We start from the raw sequence: 12761 nt of genomic DNA on the forward strand, positions 1-12761 counted from the left end.
ACTCTTTCAGAACCGGCTACTTGGTTTTTGTGCTTACCTGGAGGGCAGGAAATGCGCGGAACAGCCGCCGGCATGCCGGTAGTCGCCACACGTTTGCACAAAACGCAAGGGCTCGTCCGGGATGTGAACCCCGGACCTCCTGCACCTGAAGCAGGAATCATACCCCTAGACCAACGAGCCTTCTCGATGCACATGACTATCGCCTCCTATCTTGGTGTCACCGTGCAGAGCTGCTGCTCACCCAGCGTTCTCCCTGGCTGTTGCGGTTTGATTGTTTTTATCGTTGTCTTTTACTATAGCAACTTCTAGAATCGGACGGAGCTCGTAGCCGATGCCCTTGCTTACGCAGGAAAAATCTGTTGGAGCTACGGTTTTCCAGGTAGTACAACGGCAAAACCGTCGTTTACGTGGTGTAGCGGTTACCACGTCTGCTTTACACGCAAAAGGTCCCCGGTTCGATCCCGGGCGGAAGCACGACTTTTTTTAAACCCGTTTTCGGATTCCATTTCCGAGATAACGTCACGTCTGCGTGTGCGGGATAATAAATGTCGTGTGCTACACCGATATCGCCTCATTTTACTGTCAAATGCTCTTGCTCCCATAGTGCACCGGTATTCAGTAACTCAGAACGCTCGTAGCTCCATTCTGGCCTGCAAAATGTAGTATCCATTTCTTCAAGACTACTTCAAGTTCGCTTCATACTGGCTTTCCTGATCTCTTTGCACTCGCCTTGTCACAACTCTGTTGAAGTGTGAACGTAACTAATAGTGAGAAACTCTTAACTACGCTCAGTCTTGTATCCCACTATTTGGTTGACGTTGTCGCTAATCAGATGAAGGTAGACTGCTCCACGATTGAGCTTCGTCTCCACTCACGGTGCACACGTTCTGCAAAGACAACCTTTGTTTTCCGTTGCATGCAAGATTACTGTCGGCTCTTCTACAGAAATTGACCTATGTAATTTACTGGTATCAGATTCTTGCCATATCAAACGGTCCCTTCATGACCGTAGGGCCACACACAGCGTGCTGCGGCACGCATCTGTTCTTCATTGCAGAGCTACAAACGTGGGTGTGCTCCACCTACTCTTCAGCACGGTCCAAACGGTAGGGCTCGTCCGGGATGTGAACCCGGGACCTCCTGCACCCAAAGCAGGAATCATACCCCTAGACCAACGAGCCACTTGCCGGTGGCAGTGAAGGTAATCCCAAGCAGTCCAGCTCCGAGGAACACAAACTTTCATGTAAATCAGAAAGAAAAGCGCTTTCTGAAGGCAGCGCCCACCACTGATGGAAAGAATATTAAAGGCAATGAATGTAGAGTGAATAATTTCATCGCGCTCTGCAGATGAACAGACGGTGGTGTTTCACTTTCGTCATGTGCTTTCTTAGCGTCAAGGGAAGGCAAATGCACTAAACAAAAGAACACCGGGAATCCGAAACACCAACTCATAACGAAAAGATAGCGGAATATACTGCAAGCAAAACTTCCAAACACGACTCCTGAAGGCGTCGGTGCCTTAAGAATTATTCCGTGCAGCAATGATCATCTACGAAGAGCCAACTGTATGTGTCGCTCCACCACGCAACTTTTTTTGATATCGTTTTACCTAAATTTCCATTACCTGTTCGTTACAAGAATACCGTGTGGCTTTCAACTGGTCTGCTTCGTCCAGCAGCGATAGTAGTAACTAAACCGACCACAGTATCATTAAAAGTAGGTCAGACACAAAAGTCGGAGTTACTCTGTAGCTCATGTTATTCTGCTTTCAAATGCAATTGTATGGCTGGGAGTAGGGGCGTACTCCTGTAATGCAGGCGTCCGGGAGGCCGTTTCTGTGGGAGACATCTGGGAACAACTACAGACACGGCCGTTTCATTAGCTCAGGAACGACCGCGATGCTCTTATCGAGCTCTGCAGATTGACCGGACTGCAGTGCGGAATTTTCTGCTAGTGGTGGCTCGGGGTTAAGAGAAGTCGGGAGGTGTGAGCAAAACTTCATCGGGAAACCGAAACAGACGACTCATAACGAAAAGATTGCGGAATGTACTGCAAAAGCAAACGTTGGAGAAGACGAACTCTGAAGCCGTCGGTGCTTTAACAATCATTCCGTGCAGCAACGATAATCTGGGAAGAGCGAAGGGTGGGTTCCGCTCGACCACACAACAAATTTTATATAATGTTCTACTTGTTCTAAATTTGCGTTTCCAGATCATCAGTAAAATACTGTGTGATTTACACCTGGCTTGCTTCTTCCAAAAGCGATATTAAGAAATACATCGACTGCAACGTCATTAGGGGTCGCGGGTCCGGGCGCCGGCGCGCCAGCGGCGGCCTGTCGGGGCTGCTGGTGCCTCCATGTAGAGCTACCGCTGGGCCCGGGCTCCTTGCCGCTAACGAAGTGATTGCTTTTGGTGACATCATATGCAATAGCGACTGCGCGAATTGACGGTAGCTCGTACGGAAAGCAAGAGTAGCTGATGCTACCGAGGACTCGGCCGCGAGCTTGTCCGACGACTTCTTGGGCTCTTATTCGTGGTGGCATTCAGACAGGCAAGGGTGCTGTCGATTGTTGCGTACGAATGCGAAATACCTGCATTGTGCGTTTCCGCAAAGTGATTTTTACGCCAAAGTTGTGATCGTCCTACAAGTTGTGTCACATGTGGATCTCAGAGCTTAGCAGTTTCCGTGGTGTAGCGGTTATCACGTCTGCCTAACAGGCAGAAGGTCTCCGTTTCGATTCCGGGCGTAATCACTTTTTCGTCGCACTCAACAAGACACTTGCTACAATCTCTACTGTGAACATTTAAATCAATTTCAAACGTCCAACCACCAGGCTGCAGATGGCTCAAATGATACGTGAAACTCTTTCAGAACCGGCTACTTGGTTTTTGTGCTTACCTGGAGGGCAGGAAATGCGCGGAACAGCCGCCGGCATGCCGGTAGTCGCCACACGTTTGCACAAAACGCAAGGGCTCGTCCGGGATTTGAACCCGGGACCTCCTGCACCCGAAGCAGGAATCATACCCTTTTTTTTTTTTTTTTTTTTTTTTGGGCCTCCCTTCTCCCCACACAGCCCATCCATTCGCTCTCCTTTTATGCCTTCTTCGGCGAGCTTCAATGCTATATAGACTGATTTTTTTTTTCAAATTTACTGCGACAGTTAGGGAAATGAAATGATGTTTGGCTTCTTCGCCATGTGAGGCTTCTCCTCCGTAGAACTGAAAATTGAAAAATTAAGGCTTCTTGGGAATTAATAAATTGTCACTCTTGCTTCATACTGAAAAAAATTAAACAAAAATAGAAAGATTGTAACTGAGGAACACATGCAAGAAGCTTCCACTGCATTGTGTGCAACGAAACCACCTTCCGATATTACCGAGATCCTGGAAAATCATCATAGATGAAAGTAGTTGCTGGAGATATGGGGTTCATCCAGCAGTAAGTGTGAAGCCGCAGTGCCGTTTCGGGGTTCTGTCCGAGGCCTTCACGGCTACCGTAGCGGCCCTGGGGCACACGAAGTCCCCACCGTACTTCACCCTCAACAGCGATCCCCTACTTTGGCCTGTGACTACATTTTTCGTAGACGAGGGCTATTAAGATGTTTATCCAATCCCTTGTCTCTGAAACAGAATGTGTAACATGTTACCAAAAGTTTTTTTGTGGTCCCTGCGCGTACATATCTGATAATATTTTGCTCGTTCGTATAATTCGTATTCTAAAACACGGTCATTGCCGTGTTCAGATATAACGTAATGTACATAATTGCCAAACAACCACAACACAGCATTGGTTTTCTGGACAGGGAAGAAAACACCATCGGGGAAGAGTAATTTTTCAACATTGATCTCAGTACTAACAGTTCTGGTTATAAAGGCTACCCGCCGTTGGAGTCCCCTCCATATTTCGGCGTATCCGCCACAGAGAAAGCGGTGGATCAATGTGTCAACTGCGTCACATCGGGTGCACACAATCGTGTCACTAAGACCAATGGAGTGCAACTTTTCGTTAGTGGAAACTACGTTATTAACAACTCGGTACCAGGTTGCCTGAATGTCGGAAGACAGTTCACGATTACTAATATTTTTCCAAATTCTTTTCCAGTCTTTGTCGGGATATCTGCACTCCATTTTGTTGACATGTTCTTTCGTTGTTAAGAGTTCCATTAATTTCCTGCAATTCCTTGATTGTGGATTCGTGACAATACTGTCCATGTAGCTAATCTCTAAAAAGAACTGGCGAATATATTTCAATTTATAATTAATTCCGCCTATATTTATGGGTGGACGTAAATTTTCTGGCTGTAGGAGTCGATACAGCCTGGCTGTAATACTATGTGGATGTTTTTCTATAATTTGTAGGGTCCTCTTTATATATAACGCCGTAGTCTTCCGCCATATATCTGTTAAACCTAGGCCACCTTCAGCGGAAGGTAACGTAACTGTACCGACTGCTACTCTAAAAATATTCCCTGTCCATATAAATCGGCAAATGATACTCATTATACGTTTGGCAATGGGTTTCGAAACTGGCAATATTTGACCTATATATATAGCTTTTGATAAAATGGACCAATTAATTATTCTGATTCGTTGTTTAATGTTCAGATGTCTGGTCTGATTGAGTATTGTGGCTCCTCTGATTGTATCCAGTACTTTCTTCCAATTGTAGGTCATGGTCTGAAGCGGACATCGGTAAAAGGTGACACCCAGAGCGGTGTGACGATCGACGGAGCGTGCCCATTCCAAACGGACATCTTGAAGACCTTTAAGATTTAAAAACGAACTCTTCACCTCGTTAACCCTAGCGCCTGTAGCTTCACAAAAGATCTGAATATTCGTAGTTAATTTCTCTAAATCTTCGTTACTACGAATAACCACTCCAACGTCATCAGCATATGCATTGGTGACGTTGTTAACGCCAGATATCGTGATGCCCTCAAGATCGACATCGAGTCTCCTTAGTAAAGGCTCCAGTGCAACAACATACAGGAGCATTGACAAAGGACTTCCCTGCGGGACGCCGTTGCGAATTTCAATGGGTGGAGTGAAATGCCCATTTACAGACACTTGTGTTTGGATGCCTTCAACAATGTTAATTAAAACTTGCACAAAATGTTGACTAAAACCCACATAGGTCAACGTTCTGAACAAAAATAAGTGGTTGACCCTGTCAAAAGCCTTTGAGAAGTCGATAAAGGCAAGGCCTCCTGGTGAGGATGACGTTGCAAAAATTGCAGAGACATCCCTATATTCACAAACAGTTTTAAAAATATTCCGCCCCGAGAGACAGGTTTGGTGGTCACCTATGATCTTCTCCATTAGAGGTCTCAGTCTTTCCTTCAGTACACGTGCAATTATTTTATAATCCGAGTTCATCAAACATATTGGTCTCAATTGATTGAGATCTTTAACTGTCGCGTTCCTTCCCTTTGGTATTAGCACAGTTACGCTTTCTTTGAACTCGCGTGGAACAGTAACACCTTGCAACACTTCATTTATCACTTCTGTGAATTGATTACCGATGAGAGGCCAAAATTTACAATAAAACTCTACAGGCAAGCCATCAGGCCCTGGGGACTTACGGGTAGGCGAATATTTAAGTATATCAAACACCTCCTCACATGTGATCGCAGTGGTAAGGGACACATTGTCCTCGTCATTGATAACGTTGTCGATACCTGTAGTTCGTAGCAAATCGTTCGCACAGTCTAGATTATACCGGGTATCAGTATATAACGTACGATAAAATCCATAAACTGCATTTAAAATGTCAGAGTGTTCCGTCAGCACCCGGTTATCGCCCACTCTAAGACAAGCAATAAACGCTCGTCTTCTATTTCTTTCATGTTCGAGTAAGTGGTACAGCGATGCGTTTTCGTCCTCCACCGTTGTCGGGACACGAGATTTAATTTTTAAACCCTCCAGCTGTTGTCGCTTGAGACTTATGAGGTGAGCCTTGATCTTCTTTATTTCAATGAAAACCTCATCAGTCATCTGCTCAGCTGATAGTTCCCTTAAGCATGTATAGTAAAATTCAACGGTATTGCGAGACCACATCGCTCGCTCCCTCCCGTAAGCTATTAGGGATGATCTCAATTTCTTTTTAGCACATGAGGTCCACCACGCAAGGCGAGAGCTGTATTTATGGCGCATACGTAGAGCAGCCTGCCATACCTCCGCTACTGTTCTTGATAGGGCACCCTCGAACAACATCTGGGTATTCAGCTTCCATAAGGGGCGACCCCAATACGTTCCTTGCTTCTGAAACCGAATGCTGCATTTCACTGCGAGATGGTCCGAAAAGGTAGTGGGAATTACTTCGATACTACTGATTTTATTTTCCAGGTTTGCTGTGACGTATATTCTGTCTATTCTGCTTTGCGAGCGACTACTGATGTACGTAAATTTGACTAACGTGGGGTATTTGCTTTCCCACACGTCTGTCCACTTCATGTTTGTCACCAAAGCCGCCAGTTCCCTGGAGAAGTTAAAATTTGGTCGCTGATCCTTTTTGTGAAGTACACAATTAAAGTCACCACCGATTAAAGCTTCCGCCGGATTCCCCTTAAGTAAATAGACCATATCGTTCTTAAAAAAATTAGCCCTATCATCTCTAGCGTTGTTACCAGAGGGGACATATACATTTAAAACAGTAGTAGTAAAAATTTTACAACTGATGCCCCTCCCATTTTCTAACAGACAGATATCCTTCACATCAATACCATCTTTGACAAGGATCGCAGTCCCACATGTGGCTTCCGGTGCAATATTTAAAATCTCTTGAAAACCTGGGACATAAAAGTTGTGGACATTAAATTCCTGTAGGAGGGCTATATCAGTATCCGACTGGTAAAGGAAATCTTTTAAAGAAGCGACTTTCGTTTCACTGCGAATCCGATTTATATTGATCGTGGTCACATTATATGTCAGTGCCGTTGGCATAGGTGCAGGTAAAAGAAATTGGCTAATGAAGTATACCCCATGCAGAGTCACGTCTGTACCATTCCATTCTGTCTGTCAGAAAGAAAAATAGACATTAAAAAAAAAAATTAAATGCCACTAGCATGTGTCAGGTCCATCTCCATTCCGTGGTCGGTGCGATCTTCTTGGGCATCGGCCCAATCAAGTCCTTTTCCTGAGACAGTTCGGTCTAAATCCATAGTAGCGCCGGTCTGCAAACCTGCGACGCCAAGCGGTGCGCGAGGTTGTTGTTGAAGATCATCTGCATCGGCACGACTCATCTCCGCTTCAGTACACTCGTTAACTCGTGCTACTGGGCATGATTCTCGTAGTCGTTCATTATCCCTTAAATGTTTTAACTTTTCCCGCAATGCAGGAGCTAAACTCTCTGCTGCTTTGTGTGCCAATCTCCTCTTCTTGCCTTTCTTCGAAGATCTCTTCGGCGATCTAGCAGGAGATGAAGTTTGCGACCTGTCAGGAGAAGTACCGGATGATACGTCTGACGTCACCTGTTCCTTTTTTCGGACAAAAGTCCGCGTATCGCATTCCACAACGGCAGAAGGAGGCGCATCTTTTTCCATGGCTCCCACTGGTAGCAACCCAGTCTCCAATTCTACAAAATTTGTTGTGTGGTCGAGCGGAACCCACCCTTCGCCCCTAGACCATCGAGCCTTCTCGATGCACATGACTATCGCCTCCGTTCTTGGTATCACCGTGCAGAGCTGCTGCTCACCCAGCGTTCTCCCTGGCTGTTGCGGTTTGATTGTTTTTATCGTTGTCTTTTACTATAGCAACTTCTAGAATCGGACGGAGCTCGTAGCCGATGCCCTTGCTTACGCAGGAAAAATCTGTTGGAGCTACGGTTTTCCAGGTAGTACAACGGCAAAACCGTCGTTTCCGTGGTGTAGCGGTTATCACGTCTGCTTTACACGCAGAAGGTCCCCGGTTCGATCCCGGGCGGAAGCACGACTTTTTTTAAACCCGTTTTCGGATTCCATTTCCGAGATAACGTCACGTCTGCATGTGCGGGATAATAAATGTCGTGTGCTACACCGATATCGCCTCATTTTACTGTCAAATGCCCTTGCTCCCATAGTGCACCGGTATTCAGTAACTCAGAACGCTCGTAGCTCCATTCTGGCCTGCAAAATTTACTATCCATTTCTTCAAGACTACTTCAAGTTCGCTTCATACTGGCTTTCCTGATCTCTTTGCACTCGCCTTGTCACAACTCTGTTGAAGTGTGAACGTAACTAATAGTGAGAAACTCTTAACTACGCTCAGTCTTGTATCCCACTCTTTGGTTGACGTTGTCGCTAATCAGATGAAGGTAGACTGCTCCACGAATGAGCTTCGTCTCCACTCACGGTGCACACGTTCTGCAAAGACAACCTTTGTTTTCCGTTGAATGCAAGATTACTGTCGGCTCTTCTACAGAAATCGACCTATGTAATTTACTGGTATCAGATTCTTGCCATATCAAACGGTCCCTTCATGACCGTAGGGCCACACACAGCGTGCTGCGGCACGCATCTGTTCTTCATTGCAGAGCTACAAACGTGGGTGAGCTCCACCTACTCTTCGGCACGGTCAAAACGGTAGGGCTCGTCCGGGATTTGAACCCGGGACCTCCTGCACCCAAAGCAGGAATCATACCCCTAGACCAAAGAGCCACTTGCCGGTGGCAGTGAAGGTAATCCCAAGCAGTCCAGCTCCGAGGAACACAAACTTTCATGTAAATCAGAAAGAAAAGCGCTTTCTGAAGGCAGCGCCCACCACTGATGGAAAGAATATTAAAGGCAATGAATGTAGAGTGAATAATTTCATCGCGCTCTGCAGATGAACAGACGGTGGTGTTTCACTTTCGTCATGTGCTTTCTTAGCGTCAAGGGAAGGCAAATGCACTAAACAAAAGAACACCGGGAATCCGAAACACCAACTCATAACGAAAAGATAGCGGAATATACTGCAAGCAAAACTTCCAAACACGACTCCTGAAGGCGTCGGTGCCTTAAGAATTATTCCGTGCAGCAATGATCATCTACGAAGAGCCAACTGTATGTGTCGCTCCACCACGCAACTTTTTTTGATATCGTTTTACCTAAATTTCCATTACCTGTTCGTTACAAGAATACTGTGTGGCTTTCAACTGGTCTGCTTCGTCCAGCAGCGATAGTAGTAACTAAACCGACCACAGTATCATTAAAAGTAGGTCAGACACAAAAGTCGGAGTTGCTCTGTAGCTCATGTTATTCTGCTTTCAAATGCAATTGTATGGCTGGGAGTAGGGGCGTACTCCTGTAATGCAGGCGTCCGGGAGGCCGTTTCTGTGGGAGACATCTGGGAACAACTACAGACACGGCCGTTTCATTAGCTCAGGAACGACCGCGATGCTCTTATCGAGCTCTGCAGATTGACCGGACTGCAGTGCGGAATTTTCTGCTAGTGGTGGCTCGGGGTTAAGAGAAGTCGGGAGGTGTGAGCAAAACTACATCGGGAAACCGAAACAGACGACTCATAACGAAAAGATTGCGGAATGTACTGCAAAAGCAAACGTTGGAGAAGACGAACTCTGAAGCCGTCGGTGCTTTAACAATCATTCCGTGCAGCAACCATAATCTGGGAAGAGCGAAGGGTGGGTTCCGCCCGACCACACAACAAATTTTATATAATGTTCTACTTGTTCTAAATTTGCGTTTCCAGATCATCAGTAAAATACTGTGTGATTTACACCTGGCTTGCTTCTTCCAAAAGCGATATTAAGAAATACATCGACTGCAACGTCATTAGGGGTCGCGGGTCCGGGCGCCGGCGCGCCAGCGGCGGCCTGTCGGGGCTGCTGGTGCCTCCATGTAGAGCTACCGCTGGGCCCGGGCTCCTTGCCGCTAACGAAGTGATTGCTTTTGGTGACATCATATGCAATAGCGACTGCGCGAATTGACGGTAGCTCGTACGGAAAGCATGAGTAGCTGATGCTACCGAGGACTCGGCCGCGAGCTTGTCCGACGACTTCTTGGGCTCTTATTCGTGGTGGCATTCAGACAGGCAAGGGTGCTGTCGATTGTTGCGTACGAATGCGAAATACCTGCATTGTGCGTTTCCGCAAAGTGATTTTTACGCCAAAGTTGTGATCGTCCTGCAAGTTGTGTCACATGTGGATCTCAGAGCTTAGCAGTTTCCGTGGTGTAGCGGTTATCACGTCTGCCTAACAGGCAGAAGGTCTCCGTTTCGATTCCGGGCGTAATCACTTTTTCGTCGCACTCAACAAGACACTTGCTACAATCTCTACTGTGAACATTTAAATCAATTTCAAACGTCCAACCACCAGGCTGCAGATGGCTCAAATGATACGTGAAACTCTTTCAGAACCGGCTACTTGGTTTTTGTGCTTACCTGGAGGGCAGGAAATGCGCGGAACAGCCGCCGGCATGCCGGTAGTCGCCACACGTTTGCACAAAACGCGAGGGCTCGTCCGGGATTTGAACCCGGGACCTCCTGCAACCGAAGCAGGAATCATACCCCTTTTTTTTTTTTTTTTTTTTTTTTTTTTTTTTTTTTAGGGCCTCCTTCCTCCCCTTCAGCCCCGCCTTGCGCTCGCCATAAATCGCCTTCGTCGGCGTCGGCTTCATCTGCCATGATTTCTGAAGTACTTATTCTTCTGAACTATTCCGATTTCCAAACCAAAGATACTTCTAAACCTATTGCATAGTCCCGCAATGGTGACAAAGTAGAATATATATATATATATATATTTTTTTTTTTTAATAGAAAATGAAAAAGGAACTCTGGTCCGCTAGAAAAACAGAAGAAAATAAAATAGTCCTTGTCGTAACACTGTTCAGTATACGTCACTGTGACATTTGAAGAAGAAAAGAGAAAAAACAAAGCAATGTAGAATGAAGGAAAGAAAAAAATACTTCTTTCATCGAAGAACGACTTCTAAAAAATTCGCATATCGTTTCCTGTAATGTCTCGTCTGTGAAAGTATGTGAAACTGTAATGCCAGGTAAAGACAGAACGCCGCCTCACTCTTGGGTTCTTGCGTCTGTAAATAATGAACATAATGACCCTTCAACCAATTGACAGAGTTCCGTTTGGTGTTCGGGTACGGCACTGAATCCGGATACAGGAAATCTTCAGGTTTAATACAAAGCTGGGAAGTCCTCATAATCGTAGCCAGTTTTCGGCGAATGCATGGCCAAACTGCTTGGACAGTGGTGCACAGAAAACGATGTTCATCAGTATCAGGCAAGTTGCACGTTAGGCACAAAGGTGAGTCAGCCAAATGTAGAGCATGAAGTCGTGAATTGGTACTTATTTTACGGTTCACGACCCTGTACCAAGAGGCTTTCACTGACGTTGGTAAATCACGGCTATGTATGTTTTTCCATATCACTGGCCAGCGATGATTGGGGTATTTGTGTTCGATGTTGTTCCTGTTCTTGGTTGCCAGTAGTTTATTATAAACTAACTTCACCACGGAAAGCTCATTTTCTGGGAGAGTTGACCGTACGTAACTGAACTCAATGAAAAAGCTCTTAAAGTGAGTCAGCGCAGGCGGAATATGTTGAACAGAGACAGGAGGCTGCAGGCAGGCCGGCGCTATTTCGGTTAACAAGTGAGCCGTTAGACTGTTCGGTAACGACCTCCACCGTTTGTAGGTGGTGCATACGTACAAAGCTCGTGACTTGGAACGAACATCTGTTAAATTTAAGCCTCCATCGGTCGTGGAGAGAGTGAGCGTATCGTACTTGACTTTAAAAATGTGTCCACGTGTGACAAAATGGCCTAGAGCGGACATCATACGCTTCGCTGTCTCCTGTGGCATGGGCAGTACTTGTGCAACGTAGTTAATCTTTGAGGTGAGGTAGACATTAGCGAAGGTGACTTTCTGCAGTTCATCAAGGCTTCTTAGGTAGTGGGTCTGCATGCAAGCACGCATATTTGCCAGGAGATTCCTATAGTTCACCGCAATTGTGTGCTGTATGTTGCTCCTGTACTCAATACCAAGGCATTTCATTTTAGAAATTAGTTGCAACTGACCGTGATGGTGCAGCGAGATGCCGCGTCCTATGTTCATAATGCCAGATTTCCTGGCATTCAACTTCGCACCCGCAACAAGTTCGTAGTTTTTGACGATCTGAAGGGCTTCCTCGACTTCACCTTCGTCCATGACCAAAAATCCGACGTCATCCGCATATGCAGTACAAACAATCTTAATGCCGTGGATGGTTAATCCTTGTAGACGCTGTGTCAAGGTGACAAGCAAAGGCTCAATGGCAATGGCAAACAAGGCCATCGACATAGGGCATCCCTGTCGCACTGAATTAGTAATATTAATTGATGCGCTCAGCTGGCCATTCACCATGAGTCGAGTTACTCCTTTACGAAGGAGCTCATGTATAAGATTGATAAAACGTAGTGGAAATCCCATGGCATGCATCGTCCGGATGAGAAACTGATGGTTTACTCTGTCGAATGCCTTTGAAAAGTCAAGGGAAACTAGCGCACACCGTATCTTGCACGCATCTGCAATGGCTATAACGTCCCTGTATTGAGACAAATTTTGGAAGATCGTCCTACCGACACCTACACTGGTCTGGTACTGACCAATGACAGTATTCATCAACATTTTCAATCTATTAGAAATAATACGTGCTAAAATTTTGTAGTCACTGTTCAGTAAAGTAAGCGGCCGAAAATCGTCAACAGAACTGCACATTGGGCGTTTAGGGATTAAAACCACGATGCCTTCCACGAGAGCCTGAGGAACATTAAAATCAGGCCGTAAAATTTCAT

The 12761-nt window shown here is 45.9% G+C and overlaps 3 non-coding genes across 3 annotated transcripts; 1 reads left to right on the plus strand and 2 right to left on the minus strand.

Annotated features, from left to right (window-relative positions):
- Nucleotides 1-1109: 1109 nt before the first annotated feature.
- On the minus strand, nt 1110-1181 carry Trnap-ugg (transfer RNA proline (anticodon UGG)). The gene has a single exon. It is a non-coding gene; the product is annotated as a tRNA-Pro (tRNA).
- Nucleotides 1182-7855: 6674 nt separating this feature from the next.
- Nucleotides 7856-7928, plus strand: Trnav-uac (transfer RNA valine (anticodon UAC)). The gene has a single exon. It is a non-coding gene; the product is annotated as a tRNA-Val (tRNA).
- A 635-nt stretch (nt 7929-8563) lies between these two features.
- Nucleotides 8564-8635, minus strand: Trnap-ugg (transfer RNA proline (anticodon UGG)). The gene has a single exon. It is a non-coding gene; the product is annotated as a tRNA-Pro (tRNA).
- Between the last annotated feature and the right edge of the window lie 4126 nt (nt 8636-12761).

This window comes from Schistocerca gregaria, chromosome 2, assembly GCF_023897955.1.
Source record: "Schistocerca gregaria isolate iqSchGreg1 chromosome 2, iqSchGreg1.2, whole genome shotgun sequence".
NCBI lineage: Eukaryota > Metazoa > Arthropoda > Insecta > Orthoptera > Acrididae > Schistocerca > Schistocerca gregaria.